Here is a 14,865-nt window from a genome sequence, read left to right as displayed (position 1 = left end):
CATTCCCTCTGACACATAAACACCCCTTCTTACATAATATACATATATAACAATAATGGACTGTTTAATTTAAAACTAATTGAGTCTTGTCCTCTGTTTAGCCCTGGGGACTATTAAATGAAAAAAACTGGCCTGACCTTTTTTCAATACCTGGTTTTTTGTTTGCAACAACAATAGGAAAAGATTTATGTTAGTTTGGAAACACTCCATGATCATGTGTGGAATAGCTCTGGCATCAACCTATTCCTTATTTGATCACCCCTTTTTGGCCCCCCCTTCAAGAAGTGTGGAACAGGATTAGTTTCCCTGGCTATAAATGTCTACACTGTAGCCACCTACATGAGAGCTACTCATCTGGACTCCCTGTGCAGTGGGAGGAAAGAAACAGCAACTTGTAAAATGCAGTCTTGCTTATTTTAGACATCTCTTTCAGAATGAGATGAATCACTCTCTGCATGCATTTATATTTCTTCATTTGCTAGAAGAGCTATGAGATCTCAAAGACAACTATGCTGTAGATTTCTGAAGATGAAGTGAATCCCATCCATCCATTATTGTGACAGTCCTTTATACAGCAGTTTATGCTATAATTTTTTTTATTTCCTTCTGATGCAATGTTTTAAAGTGCTTCTAAAGTTTATTAATTGTAAATATTTTTGATGCCATGTTTAAATGTAGTTAACATACTGAAATGTTGTGCAAACTGTATGAGGAAATCAGTGTTCCCTTCTTCACTTTGTAGAATTATAATCCTTCAGCTAGGCAAAGATACCTTAAGCAATACAACCGACAAGGATATATGCAATTATCTCAATATAAAGAGCTCATGTCTTTTATTCTAGACCAAGAATGGAAACAATAATCATCCATTAAAATAAGGCATTATTATATTAGGAAAACTGTAGTCATTCTATGAAATTTACTGGATATTTATTACATATAATTATATCTCTGTTATTATATATTTATTTAGTATGCATACTAAAGCTACCAAATTCTCCTGGTGTTACATATTTGTGTTGGTCAGGCCTTAAGAGAAATATATTTTAACAGCACCCTTGAAAATTTCATACCTCTAAACTTGCCTAACTTTTGGTGTCAACAATGTAGAGATCCTTCTCCAGATGAGCAGACTTTCCTTGCAGAGACTGGAGGGTGACGCATATTAACATTTTAATGAACAACTCATCTGATCTATTTTTCACAAGAAAAACTGAATCACACATTGAAAATGTCTGTTTCTTTTCATGGGCTGTAGTCTTACAAAAACTAAGAGTGGCATACATTTCTTTCATATATATGTCTGATTGTTGGCAAATGAATTCCACCTCACTGTTTTCCACTGTCCTGGTCTTTTTGACCTTGTTACTGTTCACAAAAAATTACTACAGTGGGAGTACTCACACACATGTACCCATATAATTATTTTAGAGGGACAGCTTCTGGCATGGTTTTAACATATGCCACACAGCAACCTTCCAAAGAGATGAGAACCAAGCACTGTTCTCCAAAGGCAGTTTGAATGCAGCAATGTTATTTTGAAGCCTAAGGAGTTTTAAGCCTATGTATGTGAGCCATGTGAAACCTGCATCTCTGAGGCTAGAGAACTCTGTCTCCAGGTACTTAGTCAACAAGGCTACTGTGCTATCAGTGCACAGGTTGAAGAGCTGCTTTCAGTCAATTTCAGTATCTAATCACTTCTCCTCCAAAGATGGAAGTTACTGTCTGCCAATGTGCTCACTGCAAAGGAATAAGCACATGTTTTCAATGTAGAGGTTATGATCTGTGACAAGCTTTTCATTTATGGCATTCATAAATGCTTTTTATGAAACATGATGAAATGCATTATTAGATTTTAACATGTTTCAAAAATATCATTATGCCTGAGACTGACCTAACAGCTATGATTACTTCTTTTATTGATTGTATTTAAAAAAAAAAACCAGAAAACTTCTTTGTGGTAACATTGTTCTGCTCCAGCTTTCTAATGCAGCCTGAGAAGACCTGCACAAGCATGCATTGATTGTCATCTGTTCTTACAAAACATAAAATTTCTGTAAACTTCTGTTCCCACTTTTCACATTTAGAGTTGTATAGGGGTCTACCACAGAGTAAGCCCTGCCCCACACCTATACCTGACTTTATACCTCAACAACTAAACACAGGCCTACAGACTTCCTGGCAAGTAGCTCTAATATTATGCCTATCTTTGCTGGTACAACTGCTGAGATCTCCAGTAGGTGAGTTTTTCAATATGAAGGTTCAAACTATGAATATATCTGGAAATTACATCTGCTGAGGTGAAACATTAAATGTTAGAAAATGCATGACTGTGCACTTATTGACAAAATGGAAATAAAGTAGAGCTGTCTGCACTCTCTAGTTTTGCTAGGACAACTGGGCTTGTTAATTCTTCCACGTTTAATGGCCAAAAAAAGCAGTTGCAAATTTTTATAGCTTCCAGAACTCATTACAGAAAAAAAGTTAGCTGCCCTAATTGTGCATAATTAATGGTGTAGCTCTGCTGTAGTATTAACTTGGAGTGGAAAGCAGAATTTCCTGTTTAATCTCTTTTTCCAAAAGCTACTGACATTATTGTAAACCCCTCACATGGACATTAAGTTCCTAAACCAGAAAATTCTTGTACTGGTAAGGATGTCCCTGTGTAGGGTAAGTCCTCCCTCAGCACGGCTTAGATGTCCATCCTTTAGGCCATAGCATATACAGAACTTTGAAATAAAACCCAACATTTGTCAAACATCACACTTATGTCAATTAATTTCTTTAGCGATCCTGTGTATGCTCCAAATTTTCTAATAGCTCCAGGGATACAACCTTCATCTCTCTGATAAATAAGGTTTTTATTACTTTTTCAGACTGGGAAGCAGAAGACATTCTAATACTACAAAATTTTCCCATAAATAGTGCAGGCCAAGAACTTAACAATGCCAAGACAGAGACCTATTTCTTAGGTGATACAAAAAGGAAAGGACACAATGTCCAAAATGCACCTTCTGCTCAAACATGCATTCAGAATTGTTCTTGTTTGGAGAAGGTTCAAATAGGACCCATCCAACCAGTTGAACAACTGTGAACCATTCAACCATGAAGAACACTTGTTCTGATAGCAGTTATCATAAATTATGTCATGATAAAAGGACACCTAATAGCTTAGTCCAAAATTGGCACATCAAGATCCTACCAGGCAGTTTTGTGACATAACCATCAGTTTGCAAGAGGAATGAAGAGAAAAAGGAGAGGGGAGAACACAAGGCAAATATTTTTCCTCTATTATTCTTCAAGATTTACTATAAAGCAGTTTCAGGTATGAGGTACTAAACACATGTTCTTCTTGTATCAAACTCTCTTCTAGAGTATTTCATGCCAGTTTGTCTCACAATGCAGTCACATTCGTGGTCTACATGAATGGTCTACACTAGACTAAAGGCAGGACAGTCTACTTCTTAGAATAAATAACTCTAATTTTCTGAATGAAAAGCTTTGATGGCAAAAGGAAATTTTCTTTAAGGACAGTATCTAAGCCTGATGAGGATTTCTGCTGTGTCAGTTAGAATATCAGATTTAAAAGCAGACCAAGCCAAGACTGTGGCAGCTTTTCCATTAAAAAAAATATATCTCAAATTACTCATTGCTTTCTGAAATAGTTTGGGTATAATTCCTGTAGGCTAGTTTTTGCCCAGAGCTGTCATTTTGCTTAGGTTTCAGTAAAGAGACTGCCTTTAATTTTGTTTCAAATTAGGGAAAGCTGAAGGAAAAAAACCAAAACAACACACCAGAACTTATACAGAAATACATTTTCATTACTGGTCAAGGGTCTCTGAGAAATATCAATATCCTGAAGCAGGGGGTGTAGTCTTGAGTAAAGAAAAATTTAGAAAACTATTTTTAGAAAAACTGATGTTAATGTAATTGAGTTATATAGTGTTCAGAACTATATTTTGGGAATTATTTTGGGAATTATTTGGGTTTTATCACCTTTTGACACAAGCTCGATCTCTGTGTGTATGTGAAGTTAAATTAGCTGATGGGAATATCTCCAAGGGATGAATTAAATGGAATCAAAACCAGGAAGTAAAAACATCCCTCTTTGCTGCTCATGTTCTTTGCTCTTGGAAAATGCAGGTAGAAATAGCATTAACTTGTATTCTGAAGGCTATAAATCAGCAGAAGGTGAAATTATGATGTAATATTCATGAACATATGTTAAGGACCCAGCTCTTTTTGCTATGTGTATTATCACAAGCAAACTCCTATATAAGACACACAACTTTTCAGTCAAGCCCTCATTCAACACAATTGCATCTTTGATTAATTCATGAGCATCCTAGTTAAAAGTCTATCCGGAGACTGTTACAAAACAGGCCAATATAGTTTGAAGGGGAGCAAATATTTGAGTTAGAGAATCTAAGTCAAAATTGTAGGAACTGTACACAGTACCCTGCTGCAATTGAGCGTGCAACTTCCCACCTACTGAACTCATAGACTCATAGAGTGGCCCATTTTGGAAAGGACCTTACTGATCATCTCTTTCCAACCACCCTGTCATGGGCAGGGACACTAGACCAGGTTGCTCAAAGTCCCATTCAACCTGGCATTGAGCAATTCCAAGGAGGCAGCATTCACAAACTCTCTGGACAAACTGTTCCAGTGTCTCACCACACACAGAGGAAAGAATTCCTTCCTAAAGTCTAATCTAAATCTGCACTCCTTCAGTTTCAGTCCATACTACCTTGTCCTATCTCTACACATCCTTGTAAAAAGTCTCTCTCTAACTTTGTTGCAGGCCCCCTTTAGGCACTGGACTGTGCCGTAAAATCTCCTTGGAGCCTTCTCATTTCCAAGCTGTCTCTCACCCTTTTTTTTACAGGAGAGGTGTTCTAGCCCTCTGTTTATCTTGGTGGCCCTCCTCAGGACTTACTTTGTGTCCTTCTTGTACTGAGGACTCCAGACCTGGAGGTAGCACTCCAGGTGGGGGGTCTTACCAGAATAGAGGACAAGGGGGGAATCATCTCTCTTAAGCTTCTGGTCATGAAGATTTCGATGAAGCCCAGTATATGGTTAGCTTGTTTTGCTGTTTCCCACCCATTAGAACAGAATTTCATGAAGATGAGGAACTTAACAGCTCTCACTCCCCAATTAAGTTTATTGGAATAGAAAGATAAGTCTCCAAATGCTGAAATGCTATCTTGAAGCTATAACAACAATGCAAATCCTATTGCCCTAAAAGAAATAAAGTCGGAAACAAGATCCTACAGGTTCAGCTTGCATAAACCTGCCTCTAGCCTTTCATACATTTATGTTCTATGGGAAAATCCTTCTGAGCATGACAGGTGATTATCTGTCTTGGCATACAGACACAGTCTTGGTAATTAAATTTCTGACCAAACATCCTTCCGTTCCCCACTCCCTCAAAGACAGTTGCTCTACTCTTCTTTTCTGGAGCTCAGAATTCTTTTCTGTTGCCAAAAACCTGAAAGTGTTCCCAACGTCAGAAATCAGTGACGAAAAAGAAGACAGAGGCTCCTTTTAGGAACAGATCCTTTTAGATCCCAGTCATTTAACCCAAAGTAATGTATGATCTTGAGACGTGAGTTGGTCCCCCTGAAATATGTGTGTATTTGTTGTAGGCAAAGTTATGACCTTGCCTATAACTTTTTTTATTATTACTATTTCTTATTTTGTCACTCCTCCTTAATAAGTCCTATATAAATGGAATCGCTCTGTTTTTCAAGCAGAGTCATAGGAAATACAATCACAGAGCGTACATGCTACATCTGGAATAAGATGAAACTCACACATGAAATTCAGAGTGAAGATAAAAGATTTGGAAGAAAATATGTGGATATTTCTGCCAAAACTCTTCTAAATAGCAAATGATGGGAACTATTCATCTGTTAAATATCCCAGTCTCAATCCTCAGTATTGACAAATAGAAGTTCATCATAGAGTGACTGACACCTCAGCAGTGTCAGCAATATTTTCAGAGACCAATGTGAGATCTTCAGAAGAATGTGAGATTCTTCATGCAGGAAGATCCATTTTTAAAGTGCCCTCACTCTAGCTTCAGTCACTGCAGTGACTATGAAGCACACTGAGCTCTGAGATAGTTTATGAAGATATTTACAGGTTCCCACATAAAACCAGTGCTGCAAGTTTGTAAAAGAGATTTTTCATTTCTTGGTTTCTAATGCACCCAGTAGGATAGAAGCAAGTAGTCTTGCTCTCATTTGGGATCACTTCAAATACACATATAGAAATTTCATTTTAAAAACCTCCTTCAAAATGGAAGGATCTGTCTTCCTATTTCAGTACTAATTGAAAAATGTTATGATCATCCCATAAAATCTGAATTACAAAGAGAATTTGGCCAGATCATTCTTTTGTCTCATAACACACCCAAAATATACACAAATGCCTCAGGCTTGCACACACTCTGGAGTGGTTTATTGTTGTAATTAAGCACTAGACATGTCTAAAGTTTTTTATTACTTATTTTTCTATTGAAGTTTTTTCAAAAACAAGCGGTATTAAACTTTGGTTTGTAGTTTCAGATATCACCAGTCTCAATATCAATATCAAGCAACATCATAACGCCACAGAGATGAGTTTAAAGAAAAGTGCAGACAGTATCTAGAGGCTCTCCTGGAGCTGGAAAATATGGAAGACATAAAATACAACATCCATGCACTTAGCTGACAGTGGCTAATTTTCTGTCTGGAAAATAGCTGCAGCAAAACTTACAAATGGAAATAAAGATAATTAAATTAACTAGGCACTCTAAGAGAGTTCTGACCAGTTTCACAGGGATTGTTTCCAACTCTCACAAGGTATGGAGAAGCTATAAATGCAACATAGTAGTTTTCTAATTAAAGTGTGTGCCCATATAAGCTTAAAATGTATCCAACTCCTTTCAATTATTATTCAGCAATATTTAATTGAAAGAACTAATCAAGAATTTTATTTTTTCAGTGTGATGGCACAACTGAGCTCCTACTTATAATGCCCGAAACACACTGCCTTTGGAGGGATTTCTAAGCCTTATTTTAATACCGCAAAAGCACTCTGATATGCATTTGAACTGAACATTTCATATATAGAATTATACAGAAACCTTTAATTGGAAGTGCAGTATAGGAACAACTGCCTTGGGTTTTACAAATGCCAGTCTAATCTTGTATCTTTTTTCATGCTGTGACCCAGAGTGAATGCCTACCAGACCTGGATACGGTGCGCGTACTGTGTCGTGCTCCACACACCATGCTCCCCAGCTCCAGTTTAAGGGACTGCTGATTCAGAACTCCTTTCATAAAGCATAACTGGTTTATGAAAGCATGGAATCTGTCAACACTTAAAGTGTCTTACTGCACCAAACTTCACAGATTAACCACATGTTATATGGACAACTACATCCTATTCTTGTTTTGAAAGGTGGTTTTTTGGCATCTGGTTGACAGTCATGATTTTCTAAACACATATATCTTCCTTCAAATATATTTTTCCATAGTCAAATGCTGCTAGACAATATATGTATAGGATTTCTTGCTTACTTTCCTGCTGTTTTCTGTATTTTCATTTCTCTTTACCATTTTGGGGACAGTGGGGCAGGTAATTAGATATATAGGGAATTTTCAAAGAATATGTCCACCATGGATTTCTACTAGAGATGTTTTGTGTGTGTTTGATTATTGCTTCTCTGAACATTTCTATTTGTGTAGGCTTCTTCTTTGCTTTTGATTGCCATCGAACACTGAGCTGAAGTTCTAAATGAGCTGTCTACAATGTCCTCAAAATAGTTCTTTTGTAAGTGACATTAGTTAATACAAAGATTTTCATTATATATAGCTTCTCAAGACTGTTTCCTTTAACACATTACATTCTATTTATCAGCATGTAGTTTCATTTGCCACTTTATAGCACAGCGACTCATTATGGAACTTTACTGCAACTCTTTGAATCACATATCATCCTATTCACCGTGTTATCAAATTATTCTTGACTATGTTAAAATGGCACAACATTCATCCTAGCTTTTTGTGGACTATACTGAGAAAATGCATCTAAACGGAAAAATCACAGTTTCTTTCTTGTAACTCCTGAATTTAATATATCATAAGTCGACAAGAAGATCTCTTTCCATAACACTATGGTTTCCTTAAAAGATTTTGGAGAGGAACTGTGCCAAAAGCATTGTTTCAAATCCAAATAAATATTATTTATGCCAACCAGTTTGCATCATCAACAGTTTCTTCAAAGAATTCTGATCTAATTATTAAATATGATTTACTACAAAAGGAAGTAGTAGTTATTTGTCATCATATAATAGTAATAAATGTGTTAAATTTTCTTAGGTTTTAGCATGATTTTGTTCCGTTTAGTTGATAAAGTCTGTAGGTCCTTCCACTACTCCTGAAATGTTTTTAAAATCAGTGGTGTGTTAACCATCTTCTAATTCACTGGTAACAGAGCATTCAGTGTAAGGATTATTTAAATATCACAGTTGGCAGTTCAGCAATTTTACAAGTGAGTCCTTTTAGAATTCTACAGAGAATACCATCTGCCTTAAGTAATTAGTGTTCATTATATTGATTTATTTTAGAATGTCTTCAAATGTCCTTTTATGTGAGAGTCCCACAGTGTAATCTTGAAGGCTAATTGGGCTGATTCATTAAAATACATTGTATATAGCTGAAAGTAAAATCCCTAAAATCCTAGGAACAATGGGTGCAAACCACATGCATAGAATGAGTGACTGCATCTTGGAAAGTTACTTATTAAAGGGTTGTAGTGATGATCCTGTGGAAAAGCAATAGAACCTCACTTGAATGCCAAAGACTTTGATAAATTAGCTACTAATTCTAAAAGTGAGAAAGTAGGAGCTAAGACAAAAATCAGCAGTTCCTAAGGAGGAACTTGATTCAAAATAGGATCTATACATTTTTACCTTATGTAGAACATTAATAACACATTACTAGAGTACACTACTGTTGTCAGCTGTTTTGTCTAAGCTCCAAAATATTGGAAAAAATACAGAGGAAAGTCAGAAAAATAATCAGAAAACTGGAAGAGACTCATGAACTTAACAGATACTTCAACATGCTTGAAAATCATATTGTTTATTCCCCAGAAATCCTATGCTGATAGAATGACAAAAGAGAATGTGGGGGGAATATGGATACATGTTGATGTCAAAAATTCTGCAAGTCCTTAAATAAATGTGTAAGTAACTCAGCTGACAGTGTGGGTAAGCACAAAATGACCCTAAATTGCTGCTGACAACCTGATACCTGAATGACTGAATCATTTTCTTTGGTAGAGATGCATTTCTTTTCAGATCATTTGTCTTTCATGTACTATTGAATGTAAGATGTGTCTCAGTGACAGATTGACTGAAACAAGACAGAGCGAAACATCATTAAGCATTTAAATAATTTTCTGGGTAATTTTTGAGGACATATCTTGAAGAGACCAGGCTGTCTTTGAAGTTAAAAAACCTACCATCATGTAGCAGTTGAGTCAAATGTTTATTTTGATAGTTTGATTTATGTAATTGAAAACCACTTTTTTCTTGGAAAGACTAGTGCAACCAAACCCGATGATACGGCTATGGGTCCTCAGTTTGATTGCACAAGTATAGAAAACACTCTGCAGAGTAACAGAAGAAAGCTCGTTCAGCACTTACATGGAGGAAGTCCTGTTGATACCTCATGTTATGTTACAACTCTTGCCAGAAAAACATATTTTTGCTTGCACATTAGGTCTTACACAATAATGAATCAGAGGATTTTATAGAAAAATGTAGAAGTATAAATCTCATAAATGAGTGTGATATACACTTCATCAACAACATGAGAAGAAAATCATAGCTGTGATTACTGTCAGGCTAATGCATGAATTTTCCAAATTGCAGCTGAGTAGAAAAAAGGAAATGAGTTTCAGTCATGCGTATTTGAAAGTCAAAGCTTCCCTACATTTAGAGCATTCAAATATGGACATAATAATTCTGGGGTGGTGTTTTGGCTCTCAAATTGTTAAATGAAAACCTGGATGTATGCAGTGAATGGTTAATTCAGTTATATCAGAACCTATCCTCACTTACAGTTGTGCAACTTTAGGTGCTGTGTTCCCCAGTCCTCCTTTCTTCAAGGTTGTAATTAACTGCCTACTGAATGTAACCACATGTCATGAGAGCAATCGATCTTCTGGTAAGATGTTAGTGCAACATATTCTGCTTCATTCATTGATGAAGCACAGTAGGGAGGTCAAGACCTGCCAGCAAAACTGGCTTTGGTGGCTACCTCTCGTGTGATTAGGACAGAAGCACTTCAGAAATGAATGGACAGACAGAAAATGGACCACCTGACAGTTTGAAGATGTTTTCTCACAGCACTGATGGAACTTACAAGCCAACAAAGCTAGCTAGGAAAGAAATCTCTACCAAAGGATATTATCTCTCACCTCTGATGGAGTCCACTAGGAAAATGGGTGAAGTAGATTTACTTTTCACATAGACCATGAAAATCTCAAAGTCCTTAAAGTGTACACCCTTCCTCCTGCTTCATAAACAGTGAGCCACTCTTGGCACATATGAATTTGACAGGGGACTTCAAGTTAGTTTTCATGCAGGGCTTCATGCACAGCACAGCAGCACAGGGCTCTCTGTATAGCTATTTTACTCATGTCCTTCCCTTCTACTCTTTCCTTCATAGTCCTTTGCCAGCCTCTTTGGCAAACAGACTTGTATTGCAGAGACAAGCCTCTGACAGAAGCCAAGCTCACACAAAGACCCTAAACTCCACCCAGCATGGATAACTTCACAGCCTGTCGTGTCAATCTAGCTTGTACCAGAGTCTCAGAAAGATATGGTACCTGCCCTGTACAGAACAATTCCAAATACCTGTTATTGTACAGGAAGAACATGCACTAACAGCCTTCTTGTTTAGAGTATTTCAGCTTTGCTAAAAAACATGCTCTCAACAAACATGTTCCTCATCAGGAGAATGTCTGAAACTCAAGCTTTACCCATAGGAATACTTGTAATGCCAGACTGAGAGGTCTGACAAGTCCTTTCACCCCATTTCTAACCTCCATGATGTCTAAAAAATTGTGTACTATTTTTATAGAAGATCTTCCAGTTATTTCTGTCAGGTAGTGTACAGGACCGACAAGTTGTACCTGTGTCAGAGCATAGTGCAATGCTACATTTGTGCACCTAGAATATCTTTTGTGCTTCCTACAGAGTATGTCAGCATGGGATGTTTAGATCCTGATATTTACAAGTTCATGTAAGGAAAGTAAAGGAAAAAGTCTTCAGAGGACTTCATCATTTCATACATAGCAACAAAACTCCCAGTTTTAGCATCTCTGACAGATGGAAGATATTTCATGGTAGGGTTTGGGGGTATATGGGGCTTTTTTCTTCAACATAGTTTACTCTGCTTCAAAAGTCTCTCGAACAGAACTCCTATGTCAGTATCAGTGGTGTGCACAGCATGAGGAACATACAAACAAACAAAAAATGTCCAGCATTTGTTAAATACACAGTGGAGAAAGTCAGCAAAACAGTAAATGTACTGGTGGAGACAGACATTCACTTTAAAGGAAATGGGGGATTAATATGAAGATAAATGTAATCATACCCATAAAGCAATCACCTGTTCTTGTAAAATTCACCTTTTTGAATTTTACAGTGAATTTTAAAGTGAAAAGCCTAATAATTTCCCTGAGTTTGTGACAAGGTCATAGTGGCTCATGGTGCCATTATAGCTCACTGACCACTTAGTCTTACAGGCCTGCCAGACAGCCTGCAGTCTCAAGGGCCCTTGGAACTAAAATGTCTCTCTAATTTCAGGGCATATCAGCAGTCTTCCAATAGTTCTTCACTAGGATAATGACTCATTTAAACCATAAGCATATATAGACTCCTATTCATACCACTCAGAGGTATCTTAAAAATCTGAATTCTCAGGTGATAACCGTATAAAAATCTGCCCTTTTAGTAAAAAAAATCCCCAACATTTTACTTTGATGGAAAACAAATTTGGGAGGGCATGACAAACATATTTTTTACTGTAATCTCTTTGGTCTAGTGATCTGTTTTTTATATGGTTGTTTGATATTCCGTAATTGGTTAGAATACAGCATTATTGAGTGAGATTTTTAATATAATTATTTATCAGCCAAGGACACCTAAAGACATGTGTCAGCACTGTCAAACAGCAAATCAGTGGGAGAACTGGAGCTTTGAACAATGATGAGTATCAGTTGCTCAATCCCTCAAGAAAGTAACTCAAATGAGAAAAGAAAAATTTACAATGATACGATAACATGGCTTCTTCTTAAAAACATGTTCAAAAATCATAAGTTTATTTTTTTCAGACATCTTGAAATGGGAGATTCACTCTCTTCTGTTTAAGTTGTCTCAATTCCCTCAGAAGTCTTGTGTGTATCCATGGGAAGAGCAAAGGACTTCAAGGTGTTGGTGGCAGAAAGGCTGGACATGGCCCAGCCGTGGCACTGCCAGCCCAGAGAGCCACACGTGTCCTGGGCTGCATCCAGAGCAGGGTGGGCAGCAGGGCAGGGAGGGGATTCTGCTCCTCTGCTCTGCTCTGCTCTGCTCTGCTGAGGCCCCACCTGGAGCACTGCATCCAGTTCTGGAGTCCTCAGCACAGTGAGGATGTAGAATTGCAAGTCCAGAGGAGGCCACCAAGTTGACTAGAGGGAAGAAATATCTGTCCTATGAAGAAAGGCTGAGAGAACTGGGTTTGTTCAGCCTGGAAAGGAGAAGGCTTCAGGGTTACCTAATTGCAGCCTTTGAGTACCTAAAGGGAGCCTACAAGAAAGACGGAGAGGGACTTTTTACAAGGGCGTGTAATGAAAGGACAAGTATTCAGACTGAGAGAGAGGGAAATTAGATTAGATATTAGGAAGTTCTTTACTGTGAAGGTGGGGAGGCACTGGAAAAGGCTGCCCAGAGATGCTAGATTCTAGGTGCTCCATCCCTAGAAATTGTTGGATGGAGCTCTGAGCAGCCTGGTCTAGTGTAAGGTGTATCTGTCCATAGTAGGGAGGTTGAAACTATATGATCCTTTTCTATAATCCTAAGATTCTGTGAGGATCCTTGACACCCTTCAGTAACTGAGACTATCATGGTAGCTCCAGAAGAGTTAGAAAATATTAAGATGTAATTGAAGTAAATGTGAAAATTAATTAAAAATCAGAGCAGTGTGATTTTATTTATTTTATTTTTGCTGATCCCAGACTTTTTAATAATATGCCATTTTATTTGGGATAGTCATTGAATTATCTTTTGAAAATTATATTGGAAAATTGTATCTGTAGTTACAGAATTACCACAAGAAGACTAGAATTCTGGTGTTTGAGCCCATTCTGAGCTCACACTGTGCTATCAGCAGTGGGGAGACAAGTTTTACATGGGACAGAGAGTAAGCAGTAAGGATGTTCACTGTTAAGATGTATATAAAATTCACTTCAACAATAAGTGAGTCTCACTACAACAAACTGCAAGCCATTCTGTGTGAAAAGGATACTCCCCACTCGAACTGAAGCTCTTCTACTGCAGAGGGAATAAAGATCCATTGGACAAGAAAGCAAGCTGTGTAGGAAGGACTACTGCTGTCCCTGGCAGGTGTGAACTCTGTCTTCCTCGGATACCCAAAATAATTTCTGCTTTTTTTTTTCAGTGATTGTTCAACATGAAATCAATCTGTCCTGAAGAAAGCCTGGGCCCCATGATTTAGCTCCCTGCCCTATTTATGGACTGGAACATGATGCTGCACTCCTGAAGCAATAGGCTTGGAAGATCAGGTTAAGTACCCTGCTCTATCAAGTTCTGATTATCTATCAGGCTGTCAGGTTCTGATCCCTGGAGGATGGAGGAATGCCAGAGATCACTAATGAAGATTAAAACCCCTTGGTGACTCATGGGATTTAAGACATACTTTTGTTATCTTGGTTCACATGAGAGCACTCCAGGGATCTTTTGCACCTCTAGCCTGAGCAGAACATCATCACTAGGAGCTTACTCCATCTACACGGTACTGATACTGCATGCAAGTCTTGGATTCCCCTGTACCATCAGGCATGAAAGATAAGTATTGCAATGCTGAAAAGGAAGGCAACCTCAGTCACATTTTAAAACTAATGTCTCTATGACCACAAAACAGTGAGCTAATTAAGAGATTATGGTGTCTTAATGGACAAAAAATTTCTTATGGTAATAGATATCTCTCTACAACTGTGTATACCTTCACTTTTTTAAGCAATGGAATGTTTGTGAAGACTTGAATTTTGATATCCAAATCTGCAACAGATTAAGTTCTCAAAATGACATGCCCACTGCAAAATACCATGGTTTCAGTTAAAAACAGAACAAATCCAAAGCTGTATCTACCAATAAGTAATGAGACAGCAAAACTTTGAAACTGCAAACTTCAATAAACAGCTAACACCATATTAACCACTACAGCTTTCTAACCCAAGAAAGGTTATGAATATTCCATTGTTTTGGAGTGCTTTTGCTGACAAGGACAGTATCAGGAAAACAGGAGCTCTTCTGCAGCCCTCTGGATTCTTTATTTTAGTGTTATCCATTTGGTAGACACTCAGTTCTATTTAGGTCAGTCAGTGCATGGAATAATTATGCTCTGAAAAGAAATATTCATATCAGAAAGGGAAACTGCCCTATTTAACTATGGTTGAGAATAATTAAGCAACATCAGTGATAGGGAAAATTTCACAGCAGGCAATTGTAACAATGATAGGTCATGCTTGCACAGTGAAAGCTTTGACACAAAGCCTGTGTCCCTGTTAGCTCAATGGAGAGTT

The sequence above is a fragment of the Ammospiza caudacuta genome, chromosome Z (genome assembly GCF_027887145.1).
Source record: "Ammospiza caudacuta isolate bAmmCau1 chromosome Z, bAmmCau1.pri, whole genome shotgun sequence".
Classification (NCBI taxonomy): Eukaryota; Metazoa; Chordata; class Aves; order Passeriformes; family Passerellidae; genus Ammospiza; species Ammospiza caudacuta.
Note: the sequence above shows the minus strand (reverse complement) of the source record.